Genomic DNA, 10,574 nt, shown 5'->3' with positions numbered 1-10,574 from the left:
AGCAGTCGAACGTTCTGAGTGAATTTCCCCTCCTCAGGATGGATAAGTTTTCCAAAGACATAGAAAGCAGCGATGATGAATTTTACTTCGAAAACGAAGAAAAAAGTGAAAAATGTAATAGTGACGAAAGTGAGTTCTCCGAGGATGCGAGTGGAGATGATGAACAAATCGCTGGTCCTAGTGGAACTACAGAAAGGAAAAAGTCCCTTGCTGTAACGCCCGGAACGCTGGCTTGAGATGTGAGGCATGGATCCAAGACGTGATGTCATCTACTTTTACTGCTGTCGGGGTGGTCGGCAGCACCACGTAGGGTCCTTTCCACCGGGGCTCTAGGCTGTGAGTCTGGTGTCTTCTTATGAGTACCGAGTCTCCGACTCGGAATGAGTGGGGCACCTTAAGGTCTCCTGGTTGATAAGCGGAGGCCAACGGCTTCCATTCAGACAAATTACTGGATCCCTTCCAGAGCCTTTAACCTGGCAAGCAGAGGGGTATAGGGTAATGAGCCTTTACCTAGAATGGGTGATATTCTTGAGACCGGAGGTGGGGTTCCATACAGAATTTCAAAAGGGGTGAGATTGTACATAGGGGACGAGGGCGTGTTTCGAGCCCAAAACAGAGCATAAGGCAGGAGCAAGGTCCAATCCTGAACGCCAGTCTCTAAGGTCAATTTATTTAAGGTCTCCTTAATGGTTCTATTCATTCTCTCTACCTGCCCTGAACTTTGGGGAAGATAGGCACAATGTAATTTCCAATTAATCCCCAACACCCTGGCCACTCCCTGACTTACCTGGGCCAGGAAAGCAGGTCCATTGTCTGACCCAATTACCTGGGGAAGTCCAAACCGAGGAAAAAGTTCTTCCATAATCTCCTTTCCTACCACTTGGGCTGCTTCCCACCGGGTGGGGTAGGCCTCTACCCATCCTGAGAAAGTATCTACAAAAACTAAGAGAAATCTTAACCCATACTTGGCTGGCCTGATTTCAGTAAAGTCCACTTCCCAGAATTGGCCAGGCCTATTCCCCCTTAGTCTCTTTCCCTCTGAGGTTTGGGATGGATGTGCATTCACAACCTGGCAGGCTTGACAATTTTTAGCCACTTGTTCCGTCAGCCTCTTGTTTTCTGTAGCCGCTAAGGAAAAGGGTTGCTCCCTCAGCAGTTCTTGCATTTTTCTGGCACCCAGATGAGTGAGCTGATGAACATGCTGTAACAGTTGTGGGTGTCAGATTCTCCTCTTGGGTCTCAGTTACTAGTGCTAGAACTTCTGTCCCTCGAAGGGCTGCTGCCTTTGCTTCCTCATCTGCCCGCCGGTTCCCTGCAGCTATGGGGTCTGATCCTTTCTGATGACCGGGGCAATGGACTATAGCCAATTCGGTGGGCAGCAGAACGGCCGCCAGTAGCCTAAGGATTTCAGCCTTATGCTTAATGTCCTTTCCGGCTGAGGTTAGTAGTCCTCTTTGCTGGTATATGGCCCCATGTACATGAGCAGTAGCAAACGCATAGCGGCTGTCAGTGTAGATGGTGGCCTTTTTCCTTTAGCCAATTCTAAGGCTCTTGTGAGAGCAATTAGCTCCGCTTTCTGGGCTGAGGTCCCTTCTGGCAGCCCTGCTGACCATATGGTCTTAGTTCTGCTGACTACCGCCGCCCCCGCATGTCTCTTACCATCTCGCAGGAAGCTGCTACCGTCCGTGAACCAGGTTACTTCTGAGTTGGGTAATGGAAGGTCCTTCAGGTCGCGGCGAATTCCTGCTTCCTCTGCCAAGATGTCCTGGCAGGAGTGCAAGACCAGATCCGCAGCTTCGTCCGGGAGCAGGGTGGCAGGGTTTAAGGTAGACGGGGGCCCGAAGGTTACCCGATCCTTATCCAACAAAATGCTCTGATAATGGGTGATGCGTGCATTTGAGAGCCATCGGTCTGGGGGCTGCCTGATGACACTTTCCAGAGTATGCGGGGCTATGATGGTCAATTTTTGTCCCAAAGTCAATTTGTCAGCGTCTTTGGCCAACAGAGCAGCGGCAGCTATAGCTTTCAAACAGCGGGGCCATCCTCCTGCTACTGAGTCCAGACATTTGGACAGATAGGCCACTGGCCTCCTCCAGGGTCCCAAGGTCTGAGTTAGGACTTCTCGGCTCAACATCGGGGAGTGCCAGTGCTGGGGCTGACAATAGGGCCCTCTTGATGTCATCAAAGGCCTGCTGCTGTTCTGGCCCCCAGGAAAATTCCGCATCCCCTTTTAGAAGTGGATAAAGTGGGGCGGCTAATGACGCAAACACCGGGATCCATAGCCTACAGAACCCGGCCGTCCCCAGGAACTCTCGGAGTTGTTTCCTGGAGGCAGGTACGGGAATCTGCACAACAGTCTCTTTCCAGGCCTCCGTCAACCACCGCTTTCCTTCCCGGAGAGTATATCCTAGGAAAGTTACTTCCCGCCTACATATCTGGGCCTTCTTAGCTGACGCCCGGTACCCCAGCTGAGCAAGCTCTTGCAATAGGGAACGGGTCCCATACTCACATTCCTCCTGAGACCGCGCAGCCAACAGTAGGTCGTCTACATACTGGAGCAGAGTCACCTCCGGGTGTCGGGTTCTGAAGGGACCCAGGTCCTGGTGGAGGGCCTCATCGAAAATGGTGGGTGAATTCTTAAAGCCCTGGGGTAGCCTTGTCCAGGTCAGTTGCCCCGCTATCCCGGCCTCTGGATCAGTCCACTCAAAGGCAAACAATGGTTGGCTGCTTTCACAAAGCCGTAGACAGAAGAAAGCATCCTTCAAATCTAATACAGTAGACCAGGTTCTGTCAGGTTGGAGGGTGCTTAGAAGGTTGTAGGGGTTAGGTACAGTGGAATGTATGTCCTGTACCCTACTATTAATCTCCCTCAGATCCTGTACTGGTCGGTAGTCTCCCGTTCCTGGCTTTTTGACAGGGAGGAGTGGTGTGTTCCAGGCTGACTGGCAGGGCCTCAAAACCCCCTCTTGGATTAGCTTCTGAATATGTGGTCTGATTCCTTCTCGAGCCTCCCTGCTCATGGGGTACTGCCTGACTCGAATTGGGACTGCAGAGGTCTTCAAGGTAATCACCACTGGGGGTTGATTTTCTGCCAGCCCTAGCCCGGCTTTTTCGGCCCAAGCATCTGGGTATTCCTCAAGCCATGCCGTCATGTCCTGGACCTTTTGAGACAGTCTCTTTTCCAATGGCCCTTCTCCTTGCAATATGCGCACTGGTCCGAGTCCAAATTTGACCGCCATTGTGGACCCAGGTCCCCTCCCTTTCTACTTCCTTTCTCTTGTGTTACTAACTACTGTGGCCAGGATTTTAGTCAATGCCTTGTCTCTCCTCTGTCTCCCTTTTGTGAAAAACCTTGTCTGCCTCCTTAACTAGGTCTCTGAGAGTCAAATCCTGGAGCCCATCAAGGCACCGTAGTTTACGCCTTATATCCGCAGCTGATTGGCCAATAAAGGCCATGGCCACCGAGGCCTTCTGTTCCTCTGATTGTGGATCAAAGGGCGTAAACCTCCGATAGGCCTCCATTAACCTCTCTAAAAAGACTGTGGGCAATTCGGGAGGCCCCTGAACGATTTCCCTTACCTTGGCCAAATTGGTGGGCCGCCTGGAGGCTGCCCGGAGACCTGCCACAAGAGCCTGGCGGTAGGAGGACAGATGCTCCCTACCTTCCTGGGTGTTAGGGTCCCAGTCTGGGCGGCGCAGGGGGAAGATGTCGTCAATTCGGTCTTGCAATTGCGTTGGTCGTCCGTCCCACCCAGGAACATTTTTCCACGCCTCTAGGAGCCTAGTTTCTCTCCTCAGTGATGAAGAGGGTTCCCAGGAGTTGCTGACAGCCATCCCAAATGGGTTGACGGGAGAACATTGAGGGCTCCACGAGACCTGTTAACCTAAGATAGGGCGGAGGAGAGTCTAAAAGGATCAGATCAGGTTGTGAGTCCGGGAGGACGGAGGGGCCGAGGGCGGCGGGGAAGGGGTAGCTGGTTTCACAGGCAACATCACGGTCTGCGACGTCGTTGGCAGGGTCCTGGGGAGAGACCTGAGGAGCCAGAAAGGCTTTCTGACCAATGATCCAAGGTCAGGGACAGAGGAGTGGAGGTGGACTGACCCATGACAAGAACCATACAAATGACAGTAAACATTGAACAGAAGACAAGGACGAACACAACACGCTCAGACAAAAATCCAAAAGGTCTCACAGCACCAATTGACCTGGCTGGCAACAGAATTTCAGAGTACTCTAACAGATGGGAGGATTCCAGGCGCCCCTGGGCCTCCCCAGATTGGAGGATTCCAGGCGTCCCTGGGCCTCCCCAGATTCCACCAGGGCGTCCCCCGGGGATGTGGCTTGCGACCCGAGGACACGTCTGTCGTGGCAGTCGGGGGAGACTTACGCCCCGCCCCGACAGCCACCAGACCAAACAGATTTGCCAGCCTTAATCCTCAAACTAAACAGCAAACAGAAGACAAGGACAAGCGATCGCTATCCGAGAGGCGCCGTTACTTACCCCAAGAAGCGTCTGTTGGAGCCTGAAGGCGGCTGCAGCAATCTCGGTGGAACCTCCAAATGTAACGCCCGGAACGCTGGCCGCACTCACAAAGCACCAAGAGAGGCTTCTCATGCAAAAAGCAAAGGGTTTATTGGTACAGGCATGCCCGGTCCCACAACATACTCTGAACACAGAGCAGAGGTTGTGGGCCCCGAAGCAGGGTTTGAGCACAGGTTAAATACATTTTAGGGGGCAGGGTCTTTCCATTTTACAACCCGGTAACTTTCCACAGCGGGTTTTCTGCTTCCTGGAATAGTTAAGACAATTAAGTCTGTTGACATATAAACATTTTTCTTTATCTATGCACAAGCTCTTGGTATCAGTTCCCCCCAGCTATAGATTTAGATTATAGGTTTCTATCTCAACATTCTTGGCTGATTTGTTCTAATTGTCTTCAACTGACCTTGTCTTCAACTGACCTCAGGCCCTTACTGAAATGCTGGCTTTTATGATTTTACAACTCTTCATTGCTTTGCCCAAAGATCTGGCTGAAAGTACTGACAGTGACAGTGACATTGAATTCATAAAGGCAAAAAGAAGATACACAATTGTTTATTCGAGTGAGAGTGATGGAGATATAGGTGATATCATTGAGAATTTGGGTATAAGACCCAGTGAAAGTTATGTTTCTAGGGGAAAACAGGAAAAAGAAAAGTGGACCTCTACATCTGTGAATGACAAAGAGCCTAGCAGAATCCCTTTCTCCACTGGTCAGTTACATGTTGGACCTCAAGTTCCTCTGGATGTGCCACACCAATAGACTTTTTCAGTTGTTTTTTACTGAGACATTGATAAAAAATATAACGGATGAGACAAATGCGTATGCTAGGCATAAAATTAGCCAGAAAGAACTATCCCAGCGATCCACTTGGAATAATTGGAAAGATGTGACGATAGAGGAAATGAAGGCTTTTCCTGGTGTAATACTAAATATGGGTGTATTGAATCACCCCAACTTGCAGAGTTCTTGGTCCATGGATTTTGAGTCTCATATACCATTTTTCGATGTTTTCAAAAGAGAAAGGTTCTTGCAAATATTTTGGATGTTACACTTGAAAAACGACCAAAAGTCAAGTAAAGTTTTGAGAACAAGAACCGAGAAGGTAAACTGCTTCTTGTCATACCTGGAAATGAAATTTAGGGAGAGATTCTGTCCTGAAAGAGAGATTGCTGTTGATGAGGCTGTTGTTGGTTTCAAGGGAAAGATACACTTCATCACATATAATCCTAAAAAGCCAACAAAATGGGGTATTCGTTTATATGTCCTCTCAGATTCAAAATGTGGTTACGTATATTCATTTGTCCCTTATTATGGAGGAATAACATCTGAAACGTTGGTGAGACCTGATCTCCCTTTTACTAGCAGAATAGTTTTAGAGCTTCATGAAAGATTGAAGAACTCAGTACCTGGTTCTCAAGGTTATCATTTCTTCACTGACAGGTATTACACTAGTGTCACTCTTGCAAAGGAATTGTTCAAGGAAAAAACACACTTGACAGGGACAATAATGCCCAACAGGAAAGATAATCCACCTGTTATCAAACATCCAAAGCTAATGAAAGGAGAGATAGTAGCTTTCAGGGATGAAAATGTAATGCTTCTTGCGTGGAAAAGAAGAGAATAGTCACAATACTCAGTACATGGGACACTTCAGAGACTGAGTCTGTGGAAAGGAGAGTGTGTGGCGGTGGGAAGGAAAAAGTTCTCAAACCCAAGGTCGTGACCAACTATACAAAGTTTATGGGGGGTGTTGATATAGCTGATCACTACATAGGCACATACTGTTTTATGAGGAAGACTCTAAAATGGTGGCGTAAATTGCTTTTCTGGGGGCTTGAGGTCAGTGTTGTAAATTCCTATATATTGTACAAAGAATGCCAAAAAAGAAAAAATGAAAAACCTAGATAACGCATGTGAAATTTATTAGGAAACTAGTACATGATCTTGTTGGAGAATTCAGAGATGGTACACTAACTTCCAGGGGTAGATTATTATCCACTAACTTAGAGCAACGTTTAGATGGAAAGCTCCATATAATCACACCTCACCCTAACAAAAAACACAAAGATTGTGTTGTTTGTTTTAACAGAAAAATCAAAGGAGGAAGAAGAGAGATGATTTATATTTGCAAAACATGTGAATGTAAACCAGGTCTTCATGTGGGTGAATGTTTCAAAAAATATCACACCATGAAAAATTATAGAGATTAAAATTACTCTTTGAATGTATCAATAATTTGAAATATAAAAAAAATCCAAATACATAAGTTTGTATGAAAAGAAACTTCAGTTTTTTATTCTACTGCCGCGCTTTGTAAAATCTGGGGTATTTAAAAAATTAAATCCCGAGTAGAATAAAGGAATCGAGAAAAAAAGCAAGCGAGTGCAAAGGGTTAAATACTAGAAAAGTGGTAACACACACTTGCATGATGTTCATTACACGTACAACCAATTCCCCAATGTTTTATGTAAATAATGGAATCACACAACATAGTCAAGTGTGAAAATGATCTGTTTATATATTACATGCAGTAAACCCCCGATTTTCCCTCATTTCAGTTTGGTTCCTTCCTTGACCAATCTTTTTTTTTTTTTTTAATTATACAAACCAAGAAGAGTAGAAAAAGAGCTTAACAATAGCTGTAGTAATCATTTTTTAAAACAGTTCTATATTTTATGATTCTTTGACACCTTGGTATCTTGCTGGCTGGGAAAGACTGCCTCTCCCAGGGCTAGTTAATCCCCAGAAAGAAAAGGACTCCAGAGAGAACATACCTTTCAGATGCAAACCAAACAATCCAAAACCTACACCCCAAGGACCTCTTTTATTTAACTCTCACACACCAAGTCAATATTTCCCTTACCCTAAATCACCCCAGGGTCATGTACCAGATAACTAGCCCAGAGTCTGCTGAAAATTTTAATCTGTCTAATGCCCAACTTGCTCAAACTTGCCTACCTTACCTTGCCCATTCCTTCTCAAGGAAACCACAGTAAAGTTCTGGGCCATCCTTTCTCCTCTGCTCCTTCTGCCTCCTGACCCAACCTGGGCATTTCCCCATGTAGACCTGCATGGCATGGCAAGATATGGCTCCTTTTCTTGTGAACTGTGAGTAATAAAGCTTCTTTAAATGGCATTGCCTCTCTGTGCTATCACCTCTGAATTAAAATCAGTTTTCATAAATTAAATTCCAGGTACAATCAAAACAGTGGTTCAATATAGATAAAACAAGAAGTGGTAATAAATCCTTGAATAATTTGATTAATTCTAATTATCAACATGCTGTATGCCTTTTCCCCCTGAGAACTGCCTATAATAGTAACATACCAGAAAAATAAAAAATCACCTATAATATAATCACACCAGAATGCAGGGAGTTAGGAGGAATTCCCTGAGAAACACGACAATATATGTTCACTTCATTCTCTGGAACAACACTTTGGACAAAATCCATTTAACTTGTTCTCAACCATCAGAGTTGTTTTCCTGAATCATAAAATTCCCATTATAAAATACACCCTGACATCAACTTGATTAGTATGATCATAAATCTTAACAGCAGCATGCATGCTTTAAACTGCATATTTTTAGGCCACAATTATAGATTCTATTATTTCCCCTACCTACTGAAGTAATTAGATATTATTTCAATGCACTGCCAATTGTTGGCAGTACTTTTTTAATACATGTAAAAAATCATTGGTTTAAAACCATTGAAACAAGATTTTTGAGAGCTCAATGGCAATATATTAATATTAAATTTGTTGATTAATTTTAGAGTCAATGAAAAAGAAACCAAAATTATTCATAGCCTTTATTTATAAAGCTATCCTACCTAATAATATAGTAATATGCAAATTGACCGCACCTTCACTACATCTAAGCCATGCCCACCAGCCAAGCCACGCCCACCAGCCAATCAGGAGCAAATGTGCAAATAAACCCAACCAAGATGGCTACAGCCTCCGAGAGCGGGAGGGAGGCTTGAGTTTCCACGGTAACAAAAGAAGCCATCCTGTTGCCGGCCTATGCCTCCACTCATGGCTACAAAGTTTCAATTATAGAAGGTGAATTAACTCCAACAGAAATCGCTGCTGGCTGCGGAGCGAGCAGCAGGCTTGGCTTTGCTCCAGGCTACAAAGTTTCAATTGTAGAAGGTAAATAAATTCCAGATACCAGGGCCTCCTCTTGGGTCGCCAGGGGGCGTGGCTGGCCTGCAAACCACCACAGGCCCCTCGCTCAGGCCGCCCCATGCCCCAAGAGAACCCCCACCCTTCAGGGCAAACCATTCAGCCCCCACCCATGCACCAGGCCTCTATTCTATCTAATAAAAGAGTAATATGCAGATTGACCATCACTGTAACACACAATATAGCTGCCCCCATGTGGTCAAAGTTCCTGTCCCAATGTGGACACAAGATGGCCACCACAAAATGGCCAGCAGGGGAGGAAAGTTCGGAGGCACCAGGCCTGCAAGGGAGGGCAGTTGGAGGCGATCAACCCTGCAGGGGAGGGCAGTTAGGGGTGACCAGGCCGGCAGAGGAGGGAAGTTGGGCGCAAACAGGCTTGCTGGGGAGCAGTTAGGCATCAATCAGGCTGGCAGCGGAGTGGTTAGGGGGTGATCAGGCTGGCAGGCAGAAGCGGTTAGAGGCAATCAGGAAGGCAGGCAGGTGATCAGTTGGGAGCCAGCAGTCCTGGATTGTGAGAGGGATCCCAGATTGGAGAGGGTGCAGGCTGGGCTGAGGGACACGCTCCCCCCCCCCCCTCCGTGCACAAATTTCGTGCACCAGGCCTTTAGTATATTTTATATATAACTTTTGAGTCTTTACATGTATGTGAACATCTGTTTATAGATAACTAGTTGTTAGATAATTTGGAATGTCTTTATGGGCAGCTTTTTATGCTAAATTAAAAGCTTTGTTATAAAAACTTTTCTTTGGACACATTTACATAAATTTCATACAGTAAAAGAAATATTCATTAATAGTGTGCTGTTAAATGGGCTATTGGTACAGGATGCTATATGTGCATTAGTGTGGAGATGGAGGTTTGTGATTCAGGTCTTTGTAACTGGCTGGCTCATATTTCTAAAGGTAAGGAGTTTCCAGCTAATATCAAGACACAGACAATATCAGTGCTCAAAATTTCCATTCATAATGAAACTTACCTACAAGAGGACAGCTTTGCTCCTGGATTTCAGCTTTGCTATTATTTGATTGTGAGTGAACTTGGATCCATTACTTGACCTGCATAACCATTAATTTAATCATCTATAAATGGAGAGGTTAAGATTAATGATTTGTAGGGCCTTTTCAACTGCTAACCTAACAAAAGTATAGAGTTAAATAATTGCATAACATAAATGTCTGAATTGCACATATAAATAGAAATAAAGAAGGTAACTGTATCTTTCACTATGTTGTTTATATACATTCATTCATTATCTTATTCATTCAGTCACTCATTATTTAGCCAACACTTGTTAGCTATATATCAGATACTAGAGGCCCAGTGCATGAAATCCGTGCACAGGGGTTGGGGGTTCAGTCCAGCCTGCACCCTCTCCAATCTGGGACCCCTCGGGGGATGTCTGACTGCCGGTTTAGGCCGGATCCTGTGAGATTGGGCCTAAACATCCCTCTTGAAATCTAGGACCACTGGCTCCTAACCACTCACCTGCCTGCCTGCCTAATGCCCCAACTTCCCTCCCATTCTGGCCTGGTCGCCCCCAACGGCCCTCCCATCCTGGCCTGGTCACCCCCAACGGCCCTCCCCTGCTGGCCTGATCTAGCCCCAACTGCTCTCCCCTGCTGGCCTGATCTTACCCCTAACTACTTCTGCCGTGGCCCCCACCACCATGGTTTTGTCTGAAAGGAAGTCAGACGTCCGGAAGATGGCCGGTCAACCCGGTTTAATTAGCATATTACCCTTTTATTAGTATAGATAGTGCCCTGGTGCACAGATTTGTGCACATTGAAAGGAAATTAATTAGAAGGTGGCCGGTGGGGTAGGACTGGGCAAGACAGGCT

The 10,574-nt window shown here is 46.1% G+C and overlaps 1 long non-coding RNA gene across 1 annotated transcript in view; it reads right to left on the bottom strand.

Annotated features, from left to right (window-relative positions):
• Nucleotides 1–251: 251 nt before the first annotated feature.
• Nucleotides 252–10,574, bottom strand: part of LOC129150114 (uncharacterized) — a 60,427-nt gene continuing 50,104 nt past the window's right edge. Inside the window, exons 2-3 of the long non-coding RNA XR_008556843.1 lie at nt 4,503–4,608; nt 252–473 (exon numbers count right to left, since the gene is read on the bottom strand). This is a non-coding gene — a long non-coding RNA (uncharacterized LOC129150114). The remainder of the gene's footprint in view (nt 474–4,502; nt 4,609–10,574) is intronic.

Source organism: Eptesicus fuscus, chromosome 8, assembly GCF_027574615.1.
Source record: "Eptesicus fuscus isolate TK198812 chromosome 8, DD_ASM_mEF_20220401, whole genome shotgun sequence".
Lineage (NCBI taxonomy): Eukaryota > Metazoa > Chordata > Mammalia > Chiroptera > Vespertilionidae > Eptesicus > Eptesicus fuscus.
The sequence above is the reverse complement of the archived record's forward strand: the minus strand, read 5'-3'. Positions and strand labels throughout refer to the sequence as shown.